This window comes from Martes martes, assembly GCF_963455335.1.
Source record: "Martes martes genome assembly, chromosome: 10".
NCBI classification, from domain to species: domain Eukaryota; kingdom Metazoa; phylum Chordata; class Mammalia; order Carnivora; family Mustelidae; genus Martes; species Martes martes.
Genome location: NC_137898.1, coordinates 3,882,443 through 3,904,370, shown reverse-complemented (window position 1 = coordinate 3,904,370; position 21,928 = coordinate 3,882,443). Strand labels below are relative to the sequence as shown.

At 59.6% G+C, this 21,928-nt stretch overlaps 1 long non-coding RNA gene across 1 annotated transcript; it reads left to right on the top strand.

Annotated features, from left to right (window-relative positions):
* The first annotated feature begins 17,970 nt into the window (after positions 1-17,970).
* LOC308351774 lies at positions 17,971-20,407 on the top strand. Its single transcript, XR_013967605.1, has 4 exons — positions 17,971-18,247; positions 18,637-18,888; positions 19,038-19,239; positions 19,695-20,407. It is a non-coding gene; the product is annotated as an uncharacterized lncRNA (long non-coding RNA).
* The last annotated feature ends 1,521 nt before the right edge of the window (positions 20,408-21,928 follow it).

Below are 21,928 nucleotides of genomic sequence, written 5' to 3'. Positions count from 1 at the left end.
ACAGAGTCACAAGCACACTCACACACATGCACGTGCACGCACACATGTGCCCACAGAGGCACAAGAACAGAGAGACACATGCGTGTACACACATGAACATACCTGTGCATGCCCTTTCCGTGCAAGCTACTACTCCTCCGAGTGAACCCTGATCATTTTTGTAATTGTGTGGTTTACTTGTCTGACTAAACTGGATGTTTTTTCCTTCCTCTTCACCAGAATGGGACCCTCTTAAGGGCAGAAATTGTTTCTCTTTTGTCTTCTGTTTTAGTCCCAGAACCTAGCGTAGGATCCAGCACATAGTAGGCGCTCAGTGAATGGATGCATGGATTTATGGGTGGGTGAGTAGCTAGTTGGGTGGGTGGGTGAGTGAATGGGTGCATGGACAGATGGATGGATGGTGGATGGATGGACGGCTGGACAGACGGCTGGATAGATGGATGGATGGATGGCGGATGGATGGATGGATGGATGCCTGGATGCATGGATCTATGGATGGATGGGTAGGTAGTTGGGTGAATGGATGAGGGAATGGATCCATAGCCGGATGCATCGATGGATCGATCCATGGATGGATGGTAAATGGCTTTGAACCCTGGCTCTTCCCCCTTTATTCTGTGACCATTTGCAAGTCAACTACCCTCGTTGACTCTCTGCTTCTCATTGGTAGAATAAACGGGTGCAGTGCTACCCACCATGTGGAGTTTTGTTTACTGTCTTTCCCCCTGGACAGCACATTGTTTAATCCCATCAGTATAGTTCACGGTACCTGGCATGGTATCCAGCACACAGGAGCTGCTCAATAAATACTCTGTTGGAAGGATGGATATCCCAAAAGTTAAAGTCACAGCAGGAATGACCCACTTACCCAGCTCTCTCCCTCTCACCAGCACCTTCTCCGTCCTCGCTTCAATTTCTATTCTGCTCCCCTACTCTGCAAATGAACTCAAAGCCACGTTCTCCCACGCCCTGGGCTGGAAGGTAGGCTCTGCTTGATGTGCCCCAAGAAAGCAGCAGTAGGGAGTCTGGGACAAGAAGTTAGCCTAGAGGGTTCCCCGTGAGCTGCTGGGGGAGGGTTGTGTGAGGGCTGGAGGTCCCCCAGCTCTATGGAGGTAGACCTCCATTGGGTGGCAGACAGGGCCCCAGGAGAGATGATGGCAAGACCGTGAGGATGTGCAGAGCTGGAACGCTCAGGGTCAGTGGATGAATTCCTGACAGCGGGCATGGAAGGGGAGAAGCCAGAGCACATAGAAGCTTCTGGATGGAGCCGGCGAAAGATTTGCTGAGACGGGGAAGACGGAGTGGGAGGTGGCTGGGAGAGTCGGGGAGGAAAATCCAGAAGTCCAGCTTGTCCACGATCTGTTTGACATGTCTGGGAGACCCCAAAGGAGATGTCAAGTGGCTGGCCGGATATATGGGTCGAAGCTCATAGAAGAGGTCATAGCTACAGAGACAAATTTGGAAGACATTAGCTTAAGGATATTTAAATCCATGGGAACTGATGAGATCACCAGGGAGCATGGTAACGAGGAAAGAGAAGAAGGCGTGGCCCCAGCCCCAAGAACCCCAGCAATCTGGTGGGACCACAAGCTCCAGGAGGTCAGGAACGTGCATTTCAGGCGCCACTGTACGCCCAGCCCCACCAAGTATCTGGTTTGGGACAGATACCCACCAAAGCCTTGCCACTGTGGGGTCTGGACAGGAGGGGTACGAGGCATAAGGAAAAGAGGGGAGTGGGGAAAAGCCAGGAGAAGAAAATGCTGGAAGGGGGAAGTGGCCTCCTGGGTAGACTCCCTCCGTCCAGGAAAGTGAGATTTGCTGACACAGAGGTGGCTGTCACCGCTGATGAGGGCCTTTCCAGCAGGGTGGGGAGCAGTGACGAGCAGAGACACAGGGCAGGTGGAGGGGTGGGGAGGTGACGAATGGGCTCTTAGATGAGAGGTGACTGGATGGTTCATGGGCCAAGGGGGTCTGGTCCACAGAAAAGGGGAGCTTGCAGATGCGAAACAGGGTGGAGCCAAGGGGCAGGAAGTTCTCAGTGGGGGAGGCACCAGGCCAGGAGGGGGACCCCCCCATCTGAAACGCTAGAGACAGAGGCTTAGGGAGGAGCCTGGGGCCCCCTGGAGGGGCTGCGGTTTGTGCTGGGCTTGGCCTCCAGGACCTCCCTGGGGCTCTGGGGATCGGCACACTTCGGCAGGCCTCTCTTTCTCCTTTCTGGCTTTCTGTATTTCCCATAACGAAACCTCTTGGCCTCTGATGTTCTGATTGAAAATGAAATGCTCAGATCAGCAAAGAAAGCTGCTAGTGGGTCCAGACCCCTGTGAAACGCTGCCTCCTTCTCCTCCAGCCCCACCCCACAGCTAATGCCCCCCAACCCAGCGCTGCCCCATCAGGGGTCTCTGGAAGCCCCAGGCCTGGACCTTCCACCAGCTTCTGTGTCCAGGCCCCAGACCCAAGGCCCTGGGGGAGGAGGGCCCCAGGTACGGGGTAGGCGGTCACCGGTGCAGGAATTGGAAGGATCCTCCCAGCAAGAGGTATAACCTGAGACCTGCAGGAAAAGGCCAGGGTGGCTGGACAAAGGCGCCCAGCAGGGGGGCTGGGAGCAGGAAGGGAGTGAATGAAGGTGGGGGCTCCAGGGAGGGTGGGCCTCTTGCCTCGGGCTTCCTGATCACAAATGGGGTACCCCCGGGGCCCAAATACAGCCTTCATGACACTCCCCAGAGAGAGAGGGGAGGGAAGAGGAATGAGACCCCACTCCAGAATTCAGGACCTGGAGCGTGGGCGCCACACCCCAGAGGCTCAGAGCCGTGCCTTGTGTGGGGAGACCAGACCTTCCCAGGCAAGGATCTCCATCCTGAGAGTCACTCCCCTGCCTGGGATCTACAGGAAATACAGGCATCGGATAGCCCTGGACACTGGGATTGTGCTGTGTGACCCTGGACACGTGGCTCGCCCTCTCTGAGCCCAACCCCAGATTCCAGCAACAAGGGCACCTTGCATGGGTGCGCTCCCTCAGTCATTGCCATATCCTTACCCTGGGGCAGATGTTAGGAGTTTGAGCTGCGGGCGCGGGTCAGGGGCCGGCTCCTGCAGAATTCCGATCTGGGTGGGCAGCGGGGCAGGGGGTGTGTCTGGGAGCCAATTGCATTCTTGAGGACTGTTTACACAGTCTCCCCTCTTGTCCTTCCCCTTTTGTGTCCTTCCCTTTCTTTGGCCTCCAAATTAGCTAAACACGGGGGCAGCAACAGGGTTTGGCTTAATCTGATCTTCTGAATTGGAAGGAAGAGGTAAGGCCTTTGTCCCCCAGGGAGCACCTCCCTTTGGCCACAGCCACAGCCACATTCAGGAGTCTTTAAACAGCCCCAATTCCCTGGCAAGCCCCTTTTGCATAAGCCACTGGAATCTGCCAGACAAAGGTCTTTTACAAGGAAATTTGGGAAGGGGGTAACCAGTGAAAGCCACGTCCCAGTGAGAAGTTTCTCTGGCCCAGCTCACGGGTGTTCTCAGCTCCTCCGTGTCAGCTCCGGCCAAGCAGAGCCGGAGTTTGGGCTCCAAGGCCAAAATGAGCAGTGACTCTGCAGGGAAGGTGGCCCGTGTGCCCTGCGTCTAGGTCCCTCTAGGTCCTTCTAGAAGGGCTTGTTTGGGTTTCCAGGCTGTCTTGCTCCTAACCAGAGGGTTGCTGGGGTTCCTGACCAGCTAGGCCAGGAGCTCCGGTGCTGGAGTCACCAAGTGACCAAGGAGCTTTCAAAACCTCAGCCACCCCACCCGCGTGTGTCTGTCCTCATAAGACCAAGCCTCTAGTGGGAGACAGACCATGAAAGCAGACAAATGCACAAATCCTATCAAGTCCAGAAAATTTTTCTGGAATGTTCTGCCAGACCCGCCCTCCCATAGCTCCGGACCACAATCCTCACGCCTCAGCAGCCCCAACACGACCCCCGCCACCCCGACCTGACCTCGGTAACACAGTCTGTGGCCCCTCGTGTCTCTGGCTTCAGACGCTGGTTTTGCTGTTATCAGCCTTTTCCCTTCTGCAGGGCAGCGGTCCTGGGTCTACCAGGGCTGGACGAGCTCTAGAAACAACAACTCAGGGGTCTGACACCTTTGGGCCCAGCTCAGCACACGGGCTGTGGTCCCCACCATCCCGGGGCAAGAGGACAGTGAGCCTGAGAGCCGGTAGCCACAGGCAGAGCTCGGGAGCCGTCCTGCCTTAACACCTCCACTTTCTGGGAAGAGAAGGAGGCTCGCACAGGCGAAGCCACTTGAACGAGCCACACAGGGCAGGACCCGGGCCTGCCGGACTCCAGGGGCTGTGCCCACCCCTCCCCCAGTCCCGCCCCCCACCTCACCGGGGGCCAGCGTCGATGGTCCCGTGCTGTGGCCCCAAAGCTGCCTAGCCCCTGGGGCGGTTCCCACAGCCCAGAAGGGCTAACAGGTGTAGACAAATGGCTGCCCCGAGCTCCCCACGCTGCCGGGTCTGGCATCCCAGGAATGTGATAAGCCACCCAGGCTGCTGACCCCCACCCCAGCCCGGCTTGTTCTGTCTGCCCTGGGCCCTCCTGCCCTTGCCTCCAGCCCCTCAGCCACTGCGTTCCCAGGGCCGTGGCATTCACTGTTAATTAACCAGGGGAATGAATAAAGCCCCGGACCAGGCCCTGCCGAGGGGCCCGTGCTTCCCAGAGCTCCCGTTCAAAGGGCCTGGCGCTGTGGCTCGGTACCCAGAGGCGAGAGAATATTTACGGAGACAGGAGGAGCGGCAGAAGGAGAGAGAGGGAGCGACGGAGAGGGAGGGACAGAGACAGAAAGACAGAGACGGAGGGCGCCGGCTGGATGAAGGGATGGACAGGACTGGAACTGGAACCACAGGCCCCGGACCGGCCCTCGCAGTGGGCCTGAGGTCCAGGAGCAGGGACAGCACCTTCTTTTGGAGATGGGGGCTTCCCCTTGGAGGAGCCTGCTTCCCGCTGAACCCCACTTGTCTCCCCACTTTTGCCCTGGGGTCCAGGTGGGCCCCCTTTGCTCATACAACCCCGACTGTGTGGCCTAATGGACCAGAGAGAGCTGGGGGGAGGGGGGTCCTGGCAGCCAGGGAGAGCGACAGGTGAAGGCTGGGGCTCCGCAGGGGGATCCCGGCCCCCTGAACAAGGAGCCTGGGGCTCCCCAGGTCGCATTTGCATCTGTGCCCCCCTCCCAAAGCTCAGGGTCTGATCGCGAGACAGGGGTGCTTCTTCCACCGGCCCTTCCAAAAAGGCAGATGGCCCCATTTCACAGATGAAAAACTGAGTCTGAGACCCAAGGGCAAGGGGGCAAGGGTAAGGCCAACACATCGCAAAGGTGTCGTCAGCTCCCCTCCTCCGTGCGCCCTGTCCCTGCGGGAGGCCGAGGGCAAAACCGGGCCTGCACCAAGAAATCCCCACCCTCTCTGCATGGGTGTGGCACGGGGGCAGCGGGGGCGGCACCAGAGGGCGGGCGGAGGGGCCGCTCCGGTGGGGCCCCGTGTGCAGCGATGGGCCTTTCCAGAATGAGGAGCTGAAGGGTCCTGTTTTTCCCTGAAGAGCCAGAAAGTCGGACGAGCCAGAAAGTCGGCTCCAGGACCGGGTGAGGCCCTGGCAGGGTCCAGACGGTGGGGCACCCTGCCCGCGGCCCAAGGTGCACTAGGTGGGGAGGGGGCAGGTGTTCAGGACCCGGCGAGGTGTCCTCGGGACATAGAAGCCGCGAGGAGTGTGGGAGCCCCAGGGAGGTCCTGGCAGGCCAAGCGCAGCCGCGCCTGGAGACAAAGACAAGCGTGCGAATGAAGTCAGCCTCCATGCCCAAGCGCTGGTGCCCAGGCAAACCGGGTACTGAGTCTGGGAAGACACGTGCCCCTTGGGGCCGCCTCCTTTCTTTAGGAACACAGTGCAGCAGACAAACTGAATTTCATGCTGCCTTCTCATCTCAGGCTGCCCTAAGGGTCTTCCCAGGGACCACCCCAAGGCTCCCACTTCCCCCCTACCCTTGCATGTCGCACGTTTACACCCACTCCCAGGACAGGCCCTACGTCCCTGGGTCTAGTGAGGCTGTCTGCTGGTCCGTGCTTCCCCCCACCACCAGGAGAACAGCACACCCCGTCCTGCAGGAGTGCTCTCGCTCCTGACCCCACAGCTCCTGCAGGCTCTGCTGGCTCAGGAGACACGCCTAGATCCCCCAGCCTCGCCCCCGGGGTCCTCAGGCCTCTGGCCCCTCGCCTCCCAAGCCACCCTCCAGCAGACTTTCCACCCAGCTTCTGACTCCTCTTGCTGGTCGAGGCCCAGCCCCTCCGAGCAGTTGGGGGCTGCTATCTGGATTGTCCTCTCGCCCGGCAGTGTCCCTCCCCTCCAGGCACAGGTCGGCACCCTCTCCTCTGGGAAGCCTTCCAGCGCCCCTGTCCCCAGAGTCAAATGGTGGCCTCCCCCCAAAAATTATGTCCACCTAGAACCTGCAAATATGACCATTTGGGAAAAGGGTCTTTGCAGATGTAATTAACACCACCCCTTCTGGGACCTGCCTCCCTCCCTTCCCTGTTCCTTCCTTCTTTCCCAGGTACCAGTCTGACTTGTGCAGTTCAGGGTGGTTACCGGAGAGCTCTCTGCTGCCCTGCAGTCTGTTGGGGGCTCGGTGTGCCTTCGGTATATGGTCTGGTCCCAAGTTCCAGGAACTTCGGCCCAGGAGATGAGCAAAAGCTGGTGAGACAGCAAGAGAAGCACACTCTGCTTCCAAGCCGCAGTAGTGAACGGCAGATCCGGACTCCCCACGTCAGGTCTTCATGTTGCCGTTCCCACCACCTGGATGACTCTGTCTGATCATAATCAGATGCCCAGGTCTCCCCCATCGTTCAAGATTCGGATCTGATGCTCCCGCCTCCTTAGCTTGTTTGCAGATTCAAGGCTCCCTGCGGCTCACTGCACCAGTCCTCTTCAAGGGAATATGGACGGCACGAGCAGAGTCTGATACCTTCTGCCAAAGGGATCCTTGGCTCTCACAGTGTTCTCAAACACGCTTAAGAGGGCCGTAAGCTCGTATCTCACCCCCCCTTCCCATGCCCTCTTTTGGCTAGAAGGCCACTAGAAGGCACCATGCTGGTTTTTGTTTATAAAAATCAACTCTTGGGAGAGCCCTTAATAACTTACGCACTAGTAAATATCTAGCAATTCCCCTTAAAATGACCATATCAGCATTCTCAGTGTCTACAAATAGCCCGAGTGCTAGCACGGGGTAACTCAGTATTCCCAGGAACACAAGGACCATCCCTCTGCCAGGAAAAACCCGGTGGTCTGGGGGCTGTATACGTGTGTCGGGCCTCGGATCCCTCACGCTATGTCCTGGCTCTGGAGGCGCCCACAAGTCTGCCCTAGGGGAAGAGTGCATCTGCCTCCACTCCCATGTTCCCTGTCAGCTTCCCTTGGCCAGCAGACCCACTGGCTCTGGGCTCACCTCCATAAGCCACCCAACTTTATCTTCAGCGACTCTCTCGAGGGGAGCCGAGAGTGAGGGACGTGAGCCCTGGGCTGGGTAAAAATCAAAGGTGCACCTCGTTCACTGGCTCCTCGCTGAGCTCCAAAGCCCGCTTTAGCAGTGCAACCTGCCGTGGTTCTCTCATCACCGTGTGTCTCACCAACCTGTGTTTCTAGGAAGCTCCAGCCCCTCCCAAGAATGTGTTTTTAATGGCCAGAACGTTCATCCACCTTCTTGCAAACATCGTGAAATCAGAAAGCCTGAGGCTGGGGCCCAGACATGTAGAAATGACCAATGTACTGACCAGGGGCCAGCAAGGCTGTGTAAGGAAGCCCAAAACACAGCAGCTGAAACCGGGTCTCTGACTTCTCTTTTGCAGAGGAGCCCAGGTAGGCAACCTGGAGGCCAGCAGGGAGGGAGGATGGACCTCGCGCCCCGCGGCTCTCCAACCTCTTAAGGGCTGCCCTTGGTCTACAAGCTCTGAGTTGACACCTGTCCTTGTCTCTTTCCCAGCCTGTGGAAAGGGGAGAGGGAGGGGAGAGCTGCCGGCTTTGGAACAGCACCCCTGAAACACCACGAGGTCTGCTCAGAGCCCACTAGCCAGGCTATCCCGTGGCCAGGCCCAGCCACAAGGAAGCCAGGCAGCTTCAACCTGCTCTCTACAAACTAAAACAGCAGTTCTCAAAGTGTGTGTGTGTGTGTGTGTCCGGGAGGCCTGAGAGGTCAAAATCGTTCTCATGATAACACAGAGACATTAACTGTCTCTTTTCCTCTCATTCTTTACCAAGCATACGGTGGAGTTTTCCAGAGGCAGCGTGCACAGAATGGCATCGTCACTCAGAGCTAATGGAACGGGCGCTTGTGTACTCTCGTACTGGCATTTTCCCCTCCGTCTTAATTTCAAATGCGGTAAATATCCATAGATAAAACCCGTATCAACAAAATCTCTTTGGGGTCCTCAAAAACTCTTAAGACGTGAGTGGGCCCCGAGGCCAAAACATTTATGAACTGTTGGATAGGAGATGGAAAGGGAGGCAGAGAGCAGGCAGAACCCGATGTCATTCATACAGAAGAATTCCTCCGGCCCGGCCCTGCCTGTCCGCGCATAGACTCGGGCGACCGCCTGGGAGTTCTGAGTCCTGCTCTTAGAAACGAGGAAACAGACACACTTCTCACCAGGTAGGACCCTAGGTGCTGTGGTAATGACTCCGTGTCAGGCCCGGAGCTCAGTGCCCTGTCTGAATTTTGTGATTTGCTGTGATTTGCCTCCCCGGGGCTCACTCGGGCATTCAAGGCCCTCCTCACATGGCCTCAGCCCACCTTACGAGAGAGCTCTCTGTAGCGCTTCTGAAATCTGCTGAGACTGATTTTCCGAAGCAAAGGGGTCTTCCCATTAAGAGCAGGGCCCACTCCGGCAGCAGCAGCACAATTGTCCTCTGGGGAGGGGAGGCCGGAAGTGGGCCCGTTAACCAGGCTCTCCCCAACGAGCATTTGTAAACACATGCCTTCTTTATAACATCAGCAAATAGAACATGTTTTCCTACTTAACAGGAAATACAGCTGAATGGCCGGGTTCCCCCAAACGGCCCCAGCCCTCACATGCGCGCGGCATCTGCAGCCAGGACAAGGCCAGTGACCACGGGGCTGACCAAGCCCCTCTGGGGTGCAAGATAAGTTCCCTGAGGTCTGCAAGTGTCAGGAGGCCCCTGCCCTGGTGGGGAAAGGGCCCCACCTCTTTCTAACCCCTTCCCTTTGTCCCCTGGCCGCCTGCCTGCCTCCCCTGGAGGGCTGCACTACTTTCCCTGGAACCTAAGTCAGACCGGATCATACGCAAAGAAATGCATTTCTAACCACGCAAGCCTTTCCCTGTCACAAGATCTTGAATGTCAACAGTGACCACTCAGGGAAGCCCAAGGGCTATTGTCAGGGCCTCCAGCAAGCCTCAGAATGACACGATTGTACCAGAACCCTCACCGGTCTGAGGCTTTAGGAAAAAAAAAAAAAGAAAGAAAGAAAGAAAGAAAGAAAAAAAGAATCCCCTCCTCCTCCTCTCTCCCCCGGGGGAGGGGGCTCCGCCGGGGAAGCAGGGAGGGGGGCGGCGGGCTGCGGGGCGGGGCGCTGAGGCTGCGCCATTCATGCCTGCGGGGACCGAGGCCCCACGCGGAGCCCAAGCGCTCCGCCGCCGCTGATTGGGCCGCGCGGCCGGCGGCTCAGCCAATGGCTGTCTGGGACGCGGGGCCATTCATGAAAGTGGCCGCGGGGAGGAAGCTGGGGGCGGGTGCGCCGGGTTATCTCCGGGCCCGCGGTCCACGCTCCCGCGGCCGCTCTTCCGTCCTGCTCTTCCGCCGCCCCGGCCCTCCGGGACCGGCCGGCAAGGCCCGGGCTCGGGGCTGAGGGGCAGAACGGGCTTTCTGGAAGTGCCTCCCAGGCCGGGCCTGGCAGCCAAGCGCGCGGCCTCCTGCAGCCCACTGAGGCCGCGAAGTCATTTTTTTTAACCCCTGCTGATTGAAATCATCTGTTTTCAGTTCCCTGACGGAGTCACTGAGTTTCCTCTGGGGCTGGGGCCCCTCGGCTGCACAGTCTGGATCTGTAGCTGCGGGCCAGACCCGCACAATTTCGTCTTCCCGGGCCTACGCGGGCTCCAGCTCCCAGAGCCCCAGGGAGAAACACATCTGTGCGGGCCAGGCCGGCGGGCCCGGCCACAGTCCCTCAGCCCACCCCCTCCATCTTCAGGTTCCCGGGCCCCGTGACAGTGTGGCCAAGGAAAGGCCCAGAACCCCACACATCTGCTCTCTTAAAGGGGAAATGGCCAAGCGGAATCCTGACCTCAACCCTCAGCAGGCTGAGCCCCTCATTTCCTCTCCTGTTACAGCAAGTCGCTTAAGAAAGGCACTTGTGGGGCCCATGCGGAGTTGTATTTTGGGACTGACTGTTTCACTGGGAGGGGGGGACGTCTGCTTCTGCAATGACCCATTGCAGGAGCTTGCTAACGGTGCCCTGACCCCTCCCCACCCTACCTCCTCCCTGAGCCTCCATATCCTCCTCTAGAAAATGGGCGTAAGAACCTCGAGCCCTCAGTCACCGTGAGCATCCAGGAGAATAAAGAATGCGGAGCCTAGTGCTGTGCCTGGCGTGTGTGGGGAGTCACTCTCACCCGGGTTGTTGGTGGTGAGGTTGGCAGGGAGGGTCAGGGTCGGTTTCCAGGCAGCAGGCTCGGAGCCCAGGGGCGGCGGAGAGCATTGGGCTCTGGAGCCTTAAGGACACCCCAGGCCCCACAACATGCTAGAGCCACTGGGAGCCTGAGCATCGGGGGAAATTTTTCTCAATGGAAAGATTTCTCCAGAGCAAGTGTTTCGCAAACCCCTCCTGGGCTGTTGATAATGAATCTTGGCTTCTTGACTTCCAAGTGTGTTACATAAGCCTAAGAATTTGGGTTGGTTTTTTTTTTTTTTTTTTTTTTTTTTTTAAGTATGAAGTATGTAGCTAGAGATAGCGGGAGGGCGGGTTCTGCAGCTGTTCAAACTTTCTGCCACCTTCCCAGGCCGTGAGGACTCCCTGCTCTCAGGCCTGTCAGAACCATGCTGGGGAATGTGAAGTATGAAATCCGGGAGAAGTGGGGTGGAGGGGGGCGACAGAGAAGCCAGGGCCCCTCGAACAGCCAAAGAGCCTACACCCCACCCCACCCCCACCCCCCAGCCTGGGCAGGACCCGATTTCATCCCAGCAACTTCTGTGTTTGGGGTGGGAGGGAAGGACGTCCCCAACACTGTGCCCACCATGGTTAGCTCGGCAGCTCCCAGAAGTAGGAAAACCGAGGCCCAGGCCTGGCGGGGCTATCGTTGCCTGAACGGCAGGTCCCCTGCCCCCGCCAGAGGCCATGTGATCCTGGGAGGTGGGGGCCCCCTGAGAGCAAATAAGGGAAGCAGGAGAGGAGCACGCCGTGTGGGGAAGCCAGATGTCACCTCTTCTCACTTCCACTCTGGGGCAAATGGGCTTCTCTTTTCATTGGTTTTCTTACAGGTGTTGCTGGTAGAAGGCTCCATAGGTTTCCAAATCTGGCTCTGCGTTCTGCCCTGGACAAGGCAGATAAAACTCAGAATACTCGGTGACCTGTGTTAACGTGGGGTGGGGGCCTGGGGAAGCTCTAGGAGCTTCAGACCTGTCACGTGCCCCCGGGGGCCTGCCTCCCCTGTGTGCGGGACAGAGACTGTACTGGGAAGAGGATGCAGTGGCTTCGCATGCCGTGCACTTAATAGAGGATATTTTCAAGTGTTAGGGCCCACGCCATGGCATTCAGGAGCTGGGAGCATAGTGAGAAAGTGTGTCTCGGTCTGCATGGGCTGGGTCACGCGGCAGTGACAAACAGCTCCCCAGGTCTGGGTGACTTCCAGCCAGTGTCTTCTGTAACAGGCCAGAGAGTAAATATTTTAGGCTTCGTGGGCCCCATCGTGTCTGTCACGACTCCTCAACAATTATTGTGGCACAAAAGCCGCTTGGACATAAATAAATGGGCTCCGTTCCAGGAAAGGCTTTATTTACATACACAGGTAGTGAGCCAAAGTGGGCCCACAGCTGCAGCTAGATGGCCATGGGTCATCCCTAGGGACACTCCTACCATCACGGAGACCAGACTCACGTGCTCTTAACACTTGTGCTCCCAAGTGAGCTGAGTCCCTCTTGCGGTGGCCACACCTGGCCTCAAGGGGAATGAGAAGAACATCCCTACTATATGCACAGAGAGCTGGAAATCTTGGTTGACATTGTTTACTGTCTACTCTGCCCCCTGCCCAACCGCAGACTAGAAGACCCCCGTTTCTGGTCCCCTCTTCGGCCACCAATGGACTCTATGAGCCTCGGTGCTCCTTTAACAGCTCTGGCCTCTACTTCCCCACCAGGTGAAAAAGAGACATGTTTTCTGGATTCCTCTCGGGTCTGGGAGCAGGACCACTATCACGGACCCCACTTTCCTTAGCAAGGGACAATGATTTTAGTGGAGTAGAAACGGAAGTCACTCAAGGTGTCTTTGTCCCCCCCAAAGGCATACATTGGAGCCCTAGCCCCCAGTGGGAGGCGATGAGAAGCGGGGCCTCTGGGAGGTGGCTGGGGCGGGTGGAGTCATGAAGGGGCCCCGTGGCAGTATCAGTGTCCTTCTAAGAAGAGGAGGGATCGGAGCTCGCTCTGTGTGCATGCACTGGGGAAGGCCTGACCAAGAACCCCACCCTGCTGGCACCTTGATCTTGGACTCGCAGGCTGCAGAGTTGTGAGTAGGGACTGAGTGCTCGTTACCCCCCCGCCCCGCCCCGGCCTCAGGGGCCACGCTATAGCAGCCCGAACAGACACTGGTGTTTGTGGGTTCTTCCAGAACACCCCGCGTTTTGCATTTCCACTCCACTAGTCTCTGGAGGGAGGGCACGGTGGGATTGCTGGCCACACGGGACGCCGGGCAGCCAGGCTTGGGTCAGGTTGGGGCTGGTTGAGACGCAGGGAGAGAGGAAGGAAGTTTGCTTTCTGGTGAGGGGTGGAGTGAACGAGAGAAAACAGACTTGCTCGGGGCCCAGCAGGAGTCGGGGGCAGCTCTGGGCACCGGCTCAGGCCCACTCAGACCGCCACGATGGGAGAGCCAAGGGGCTTCTGCCCTGACTGGGGATCCACGTCCTTGCTGTCCCCAGGACTGGTCCGACGCTCGCTCCCCACAGTGTTGTTCCACGTGTCCACGTGCCTTCTCCCCTCCCCCCAACTCGGGTCAACTGTCCCCTCCCGGAGGCCTCCACTGACCACCTTTCTAACATGGCAAGAATTGCCGGCCCAGCCCCGCTTCCCCCTCCCCCTCCCCCTGCCCCCGCCCCACCCCGCCCTAGGCTTCCATCGTGTCATCGGCCCCCGCTCGGGTCCTTCCAGAGGACTACAGAGTTTTGTTTCATGTCTCCACTTTCCAAATATGAACTTTCCAAATATGAACACGTGGGAATTTTTGTCTGTTTTGTCCTTGGCATTACCCCCCTCCCATCCCCCATACCGAGACCCATGCCTAGCACACAGTAGGTGCTCAATACGTGTTTGCCAAATGAGGGAATTAGGTCCCTGGAGTGAGGCGGCCCCAGCCTAGCTCCAAGTCAGTTTTCAGAGGAGGAAACGAGAAACACATCCCAGCACGGGCTCGCTGGCCTCTGGCTCGGAAGCACGGTGCCCGCTCACCAGCGCTAGCCCTGTGCCCACCAATGCCCAGTGTCCCTGAAGCCCACCCTGGCCGTCGCAGTGCAGCCCTGCCTGGGGAACAGAAGACGCTCCAGTGGGGCAAAAGGGCTCCCCTCCCTTTGCCTCCAAAGAGGAACCCTCTTGCTTGGTGGGTCTGCAAACACCACAGCCACCGAGCAACTCCCACCCCCCATGCCCAGCAGAGGGGCCACCAACCTGCGGCTCAAAATGTAGGAAAGTGATCAAGAAAAATGCCTTTGGGGGTTAGAAAAGCTTTATCTTTTAAGAGGGAAATTAGGATTGGGGAGGCAGGGTTTGGGAAAGTCACAGAAACCAGGAGCTCGGCGGGGGGGGCCCACGGACGCCCTTCTTGCCAGAGTACCCTCTGCTGTAAAGAGGAAAGTCTCGGGCGCCTGGGTGGCTCCATGGGTTAAGCCTCTGCCTTCGGCTCAGGTCATGATCCCGGGGTCCTGGGATCGAGCCCCGCATCGGGCTCTCTGCTCAGCATGGAGCCTGTTTCCCCCTCTCTCTGCCTGCCTCTCTGCCTACTTGTAATCTCTGTCTGTCAAATAAATGAAATCTTAGGAAACAAAAAAAAAAAAAAAAAAAGGAAAGTCTCTGCGAGCGGAAAGTGGAAACTCTGAACACAGAACCCAGGAGGAGGGAAGTGAAATCTTTCCTCATCCTCCCTTGGAGCTCGGGTTTTCACCCCCGTCTCAACCCGTCTCTTCAGCTCCTGACTCTTCAGGGGTGGGGTGTGGAAAGCACAGCGGAGGCTGGGGGAGGGTGGCAGAAGCTGCATATTTGTCTGTTTGCAGCCGTGTGCCCAGGAGGGGGGCCCGAGGGCAGGCCCCCCAGGGTGGCCGGCGCGGGGCTCAGTGGCCCCCCGGGAGGACTGGGACCCAGGCAGCTCCTGCTCAGGGCCCAAAGATCCGGGCTGCTTCCTTTCATTGGGTTCTGACAGGCCTGGGCAGTGGCCCCTGAGCCCTATGTGTCACTCTGGACACTGAGACGGACTGTCCCCAGCCCATACTGGGCGTGTGGTCTTCGGGAGGAGTGCGTCCGTCAAGTGATGCACGTCAGTCTGGCGCTGAGCCCCCGAACACCGGGGCACATTCACCGGCGGCTGCAGAGGGGATGTCCCGAGGCCTGGACTAAAGCAGGCCGACCCCACAGTCACGACCACAGCAATCTTGTGGTCTCTGCTCCCGGCCCCGCCTCCCAGCACAGGCGGAATTCTGCGTGCCTCCAAGTCAGGCGTTTCCGACGGTTTTTCCTGCCGGAGTCAGAGGCCAGGATGGGACGGGGTTATCTGAGCCTTAGCTCCTAAGACTGGCCTCCAGAAATAGGCCTTTCTTCCTGTGTCCGGGGCTCCGCCACGGGCCCTGCGGGAAAATGTACGTTTCCAAGGCAGACAGAACATCTGGAAGCTCCAGCTGGCCGCACGCTCGTGGGTCAGGCCGCAGCCAAGTGTCACGGGATCCTGAGGTGACACCTGGCCCCCTCCCTCGTGGCTCCCATCCCTTTCATTGGGTGAATGACTCACATTTTTGGATCCTGAGTCAGGGCAAAATCTGGGCGTGTTGGGACCAACAGGTGGGCATTCCAGGGACAGCGCCCCCTGCCATGACCCTGGCAGACCTTCCAGAACTTTCTCTTCCCACCATTCTAGAGACCTGTGGCCACCCAGCCCGGCAACAGAGCCTGGGCTGCTGCCGCGGGGAGGCCGTCCCCACGGCCAGAGCTGTCTGGCTGCCCAGGCATGAGTCACGGCCGACTCTGGGCAGCGCCCTGCGGATTCAGAAGCTCGGGCCGTTTCCTGCAGATAAGTGCTAAGTGCAGGGGAGACCTGGCAGGGGCGTGGGGGCCGGCACTGGGAGAGAGCCCTTCCTTCAAAGCCCCCAGCGCTAATGAGCAATTCCAAGCATAGTTCAGCCGCATTTAGGGATTTCCTCATCAGAATAAACTTCCTCCCGTGTTACCTTCATGTTTGGCATCGGAGAGGATTTTTTTTTTTTTTTTTTGGTCTCATTTATTTATTTTTTTCCGCCCCGAGACTCAGGGCGAGCGGCACTTAGCCCCGCTGTGGGCGGACGGGCAAGTGAGGACGCAGGAGTGTTGGAAGCGCGGCCAACAGGCGGTCGAAGCCCACCTGCCCAGCATCTCCTCAGGCGCTGCCTCGGTCTCCCCTCCTGCACCTGCTCAGGCGCTGTGGTGGGAGCACGGGTGCGGGGCACCCGCCGGGTCCTGCCTCCCCGGCCCAGGCTCCCCCGTCCACCCTGCGAGGCCGGGGCCCTCGGGCTCGGAGGCCATAGGTCGGGGGGACAGCCTGGGGCTTCTGAAACGCGTGACCCGAGCCGCGCGGCGAGGCCTGCTCCGTGCACCGCATCCCCGGGCCTCCCAGCGGCCACTTCCTGCGGCTCCGCACAGGCCTGGGAAGGCGAGTTTGGGCCACAATGGGTGATTTCCTGGAGCACTGGCCGCTGCCCAGGGCTGACAGGCCTCTCCGGGCCAGAGATGAAACTAGATAAGACAAAGTTTGTTTGGGGCTGGACAGTTTGTCAGGAAATGAGGTAGCGCCTGAAAACGGAACTGGTGTCACTGCGGGTTACTGGGGGGCAGGGGGGAAGCTGTCCCTGGCAGGCCCCCGTCAGCCCTTCTGAAGACGGCTAAGCAGGCCCAGCGGGGTCCGGCCACCTTGTTTCTGGGGGAAGAGGCTGCCCACTCCCAGCGATGCCCCTGATGCCAGCCAGGGGGCATTTGGGGCCCTCTCTCTGAGGACAGCTGTCCAGGCGGGAGGCCTGCCCGCTCGGCGGCGGGAGGGGGCTGTGTCTGCGTTTCCAGGGGCAGCGCCGACCCAGGGCCGCCGGAGGAGAGCAATCCCGGCACTCACAGCCCGGCAAGGGGCAAATGGGCAAGGACGGAAGGAAGGGGCAGATGGACAGACAGACTGAGAGATGGGTGCACAGGCTGAGGAGGGTATGGACTGGAGGAAGGAGGGAAGGAAGGAGGGAGACAGGAAGGAGGGAGAGAGGAAGGAGGGGAGAGGAAGGAAGGAGAGAGGAAGGAGGGAGAGAGGAAGGAGGGAGAGAGGAAGGGAGAGGAAGGAGGGAGAGAGGAAGGAGGGAGAGAGGAAGGAGGGAGAGAGGAAGGAGGGGAGAGGAAGGAGGGAGAGAGGAAGGAGGGGAGAGGAAGGAGGGAGAGAGGAAGGAGGGAGAGAAGAGGAAGGAGGGAGAGAGGAAGGAGGGAGAGAGGAAGGAGGGAGAGAGGAAGGAGGGAGAGAGGAAGGAGGGAGAGAGGAAGGAGGGAGAGAGGAAGGAGGGAGAGAGGAAGGAGGGAGAGAGGAAGGAGGGAGAGGAAGGAGGGAGAGAGGAAGGAGGGAGAGAAGAGGAAGGAGGGAGAGAGGAAGGAGGGAGAGAGGAAGGAGGGAGAGAGGAAGGAGGGAGAGAGGAAGGAGGGAGAGAGGAAGGAGGGAGAGAGGAGGGAGGGAGAGAGGAGAGAGAGAGGAAGGAGGGAGAGAGGAAGGAGGGAGAGAGGAAGGAGGGAGAGAGGAAGGAGGGAGAGAGGAGGGAGAGAGGAAGGAGGGAGAGAGGAGGGAGGGGAGAGGAAGGAGGGAGAGAGGAAGGAGGGAGAGAGGAAGGCGGGGAGGGGGGAGGAAGACGAACACCAGGAAGCACGAAGCGGTGCCTACGATGTTTTGTAGGGCACTTCCTAGTCGCCTTTCTTCTTTTCTTTTCTTTTCTTTTTTCTCCGAGGACGGGACACGAAATAAAAGGGAATCCTAGAGCCCCTTGGACTGCTGCGGCGGGGCCGGCCGTGCAGAAAGCCTATTTCTCAAGCAGACGGGGAGGCCGGCCCGCTCTGAGAGGCGGCGGCCGCAGGAGAAAGTCCACACTGCGGAGCTCTGCCTCCTCCTCCTGGATGGCCTCCCGGCCTGGCCTGTCTCTGACCCCCGCAGCCCCGTCTACCGCTCAGCCCCAGGCAGCCTCAGGGCCCCCCACGCAGCCCCAATAGCAGCAAGGGCAGGACGGCAGCCGGGCGCCAGGGTCTGGGCAGAGCCCCATCCAGGGGCGGGGGGGCGGGGGGGGGGACGTGAGAGCCGGGGACGGGTCCTGAGGCAGAAATGGAGGCTGCGGGGCTTGGGGGACCAGAGGCGGGGCGGGGGCAGAGTGAGGGGAGACTGTTCCCAGGGAACAACTTTGAGGGAAAAGGAGAGACCTACCTTGCTGCCCCCCCCCCCGCCGGCGTCCCTCCCTCTGAGGACAGGACGCAGCTTTGGCTTAGGACAGGCGTGGCGACCGCGGCTACTGTCCCACTTCCCCGCTTCCCCGGCCGCGGGGGTGGATGACAGAATGCCCGAGGGTCTGGGAAGTCCCGGGGGTCCCTCATCCAGGCGCCACTCCTCAGCCCTCCACGTTTCCCTTCCCGCAGGGAAGGCTGAAGTCACGGATGGAAGCGCAGCAGCCTCGTCGCAGCCGCGGGGACAGAGCCACAGGCCCCGGCCAGGGAGGCGGGGAGGGAGAAGGCCGCCGGGCCCTCGGCGGCGGGAGGATGGGTAAACCGCGTCTTCACGTTGCTACGGTGTGAGTTCCTGCGTCCTACGCCTGATGCAGCCCTTCGTGGGAAGCCAGGGCACCCCGGCACCATCCTTCCGGATGAACCAGGCTCAGGCCACTCCCAAATCACAGAGGCCCCAGGGGCCGAGAGCCCTTCTGCCCAGCAGCTCCCTGACCGGGGGGCTCCCCGAGGAAAGCCACGCATGGCTGTAGGAATATCAACATCCGGGAACAAGAGTGGGGCGCCGAGCGGCAGCCCTCCCGTCCCCCTCTCCCAGGGCGGGGCTGAGGCGCGGCCGCTGGGGGCGCGGGGGCCCCGCGGGCTGGGTAGGTGGGGAGCTAAGCTGCACGTGCCAGGGATGGGCCCGGCCCTTGGGGAACGTGCCAGGGTCAGAGGACCGGTTCTGTCCCAATAGGTTCTTTTTCCCTCATGTGTGATTTTGAGGGACAGCACCTTGGAGCCCGGGTCCCTGGATCCCTGGGACATTCTGCGGTGTGGGCCGGTAGGGCGCCCAAATGCTCAGCGCCTGGGCAAAGGCCATGCTCCCGTGACACCGGGGCAGGGGCTGGAACTCGGGCGTGTGGCGGCCACCGCGACCCACCGCCACCACCACACCCTGCGCGGCTTCCTCCATGGCCGGAATCAGTTTCGCTGGACCCAAGTCAAGGTGTCCGCAGGGCCTTGCTCCCTCTGGAGGCACTGGGGGGGGCGTCCTTCCCGCTTTGCCGGCTTCTGGGGGCTCTGGCATGGGGCTCCGTGGTCACGTGGCCTGTCCTTCATCTGTGTCATATCTCCCCTCTGCTTCCCTCTTCAAAGGACACATGTGATGGCCTTTAGGGCCCACCGGATAATCGAGGGCGCTCATCTCATCTCAAAATCCTTAACTCAGTGACATCTGCAGGGACCGTTCCTTCAAATAAGGTCACGTTGCTCGTCTCCCGGGAGCCGGCTGTGACTATCTTGCGAGGAGTCTTCACACAGCTGCCCACAATGCCACCGCCTCTGGGAGGCTTGAGCTGTAGGTCCTGAGCCCGGATCTCAGCGCCCGAAGCCGCCTCCCCAGGGGGGGCCCCCCGGGGGTCCCCGCGCAGGCCTGCGTGCCGAAGCCCCCCACCCACCACCACTCTGCTCTTGCCAAGCATCACGGACATGGATCCCGCTGACTCGGGAGGCAGGAGGACGGGAGGGAAGGAAAGTCAGGCACTCGTGTCCCCGCTCCCACGCTCGCAGGCTCTGTGGCTTCGGCAAGGTTTTCCTCCTGAACCTCGCCGAGCGCTCCTGTCTTCCTAGGGGATGTGAATCCCAGCCTGGGGGATTCGAATGGAGCGGCCGAGCACCCCCGTGTACAGACACGCGGGCGCAGCTGTGATCACTTGTGCCGAGGCCAGAGCCACGACCGGACACCACTGCTGGGACTGGGGCTTGCAAGCTACTCAGTAAAAAAGTGACTTTTCTTCCTTATTTTCTCAACAGCACCAGGTAAGCCCTCGACACACCCTTTGAGAAATCCCTGAGCGGCGGAGCTGGTGGCAAAACTCCCCAAGTCTCATCCCACGTGTCCCGTCTCAAAGTCAAATCTCTGAGCACCGGCCAGCAGCACTCACGAAGCCCAGGCCCCCGCCCCACCTGCCGGTGTCCCAGAGCCAGCGAGGAACGTCGCTGTGGTGAAGACTCGTGTTGCGGCAACAGTTGGGAGAAGCTTCTGCTCAGCGGCCTTGGTTTTGCTTCCTTCGAGAGAAAGTGGCAAGCCTCCCGGCGTCCGCGCCCTGGGGACCCGCAGGAGCCGAGGCTTCGGGGAAGCTCACAGCCCACGGCCAACGCCATTGCCATGATGCCCTCGTCCAGAAAGTGGGCCTTCCCCGCCCGGTCCAGGCACGACTCTGCACACTTGCCTCTGTCGGGGCCGCCGTCTGGAGTTACCCTTGCCACCTGCCTGTAGACGCGCCAAGCTCTCTGCCTGGGGACGCCGAGCTTGGCCCCGTATGAGAAGGCTTTATGGACACTTCAGGTTTGCAGCGGCTTTCTGACTCCTGCACCTGCTCCCCAGGGCAGGCCTCCTAGGTGGGGGCAGCCTTCAGGCTGGTTCCAGGATGCAAAGGGGTGTAGGGTCCAGCAGAGCCCAGCCAACCTGCAGTGGGTACGAGAATCCTGAAAAGTGGGTGAGAAATAAATCCCGCATGTCATTGAGACAATGGGGTTCCTTTTTCTTTTTTAAGATTTTATTTATGTATCAGAGAGACAGAGCACAAGCAGGGGGCGTGGCAGGTAGAGGGAGAAGCAGGCTCCCTGGGATCATGACCTCAGCCAAAGGCAGACGCTTCACTAACGGAGCCCCCGGGGTGCCCAGAGACAATGGGGTCCTTACTGCAGCCTGAACTGATTGACACCTTCCCAAAGGGAACCTAACCCTTTGTGCTTTGATTTACGGTCATTTGGAATCACCTATTCTCCTCCTCATAAAGTGTGTTCTTTGAGGATAATCTCAATGCCACCTCCTCCAAGAAGCCTTCCCCAAACCCCCAAGTCTGGGTTTCATGCCCTCTCCACCTGGCTTCAAAAACATAGGTACTCGCCCTGACTGACCGTACTGGGACCACGGAATTCCCAGTCCCTCTCCCCCTCTTAGGCTGAAGGTTAGTTGGGGTGGGTCTGTGATCATCTTCCTGACTGAAGGAATCTCTAGAGCCCACTGAAACCCCGGAGCCCCATTAGACACTCAGTCGGTATTTGTGCAAGGAAGGGAATATGGGGAAGAAGACACGAGACACACGGAAAGAGGCCATTTGGCCACTGTGGCCAGCCAAGGACACAGAAAGACATTTTGCCTCAGGCGGGGGCCACACGGACTCAGGGGTGACATCTCACCCCAGTGAGCCCTCGGCTGCAGTGGACCGGCCCCCGCTCCTCCCCAGCCCAGCTGAGAGCACAGCCAGGGGGCCTTCCAGGCAGCTGAGTGTGAGGAAAACCACGTCTGCTGGTTTGCTCATACCACCCTGGGTGACGTCCCGTGCTCCCGGCACCCCAGCTCCTTGGAGCAAGTACCCCCAGGCCCTACCTTCCTGCCCGGCTCTCCCGTCCTCCAGCTCCATGCCTCAGAGCCCTCAGCTGGCTCATCTGTTGGCCCTCCTCTCCGTCCCCTGCCATGGCTCACCCCCAGACTTGGCAGGAATGGCCTCTTTGGCTGGCCTTGGCCTCTTCCGTCCCATATGCCAGTTTGGTTCTCCACCCCACCCAGCCCGGGACCCAGGAGCCAGCTTGAGTCAGCCTCGACTGCCCCCCCCAAGGAGGCCACCCCCACAATGCCAGTGGGGATAGCAGGCCTGGGGGACCCTCAAGGGGACTCCCACCCCTCCCACCCTGGGCTGCATCCGCTCCCAGGAGTGCCTGGTTCACTGGATATCCCAGAATTAGGTTCTAAGCATTATCTGACTCTGGAGGTCATCTACACATGTCCCCTGCTTGCCACACAATGTCCCTTACCTGGAGATTCAGAATCGGAGAAAAGGGGCATCTCAGCTTTCCCTCCTGACCTCCCTAACAGCTTCAGAAGCTGCACACACACACACACACACACACACACACACACACACACACTCGGTCCCTCCTGGGACAATGGTCTCCATAGCCGAGACAGAGCCACAGGCAGCACGCCCGGTTTGCCCTCCTCCGGAACATGATCTACACGCTAACTGTGCTGCCCAAGGTCT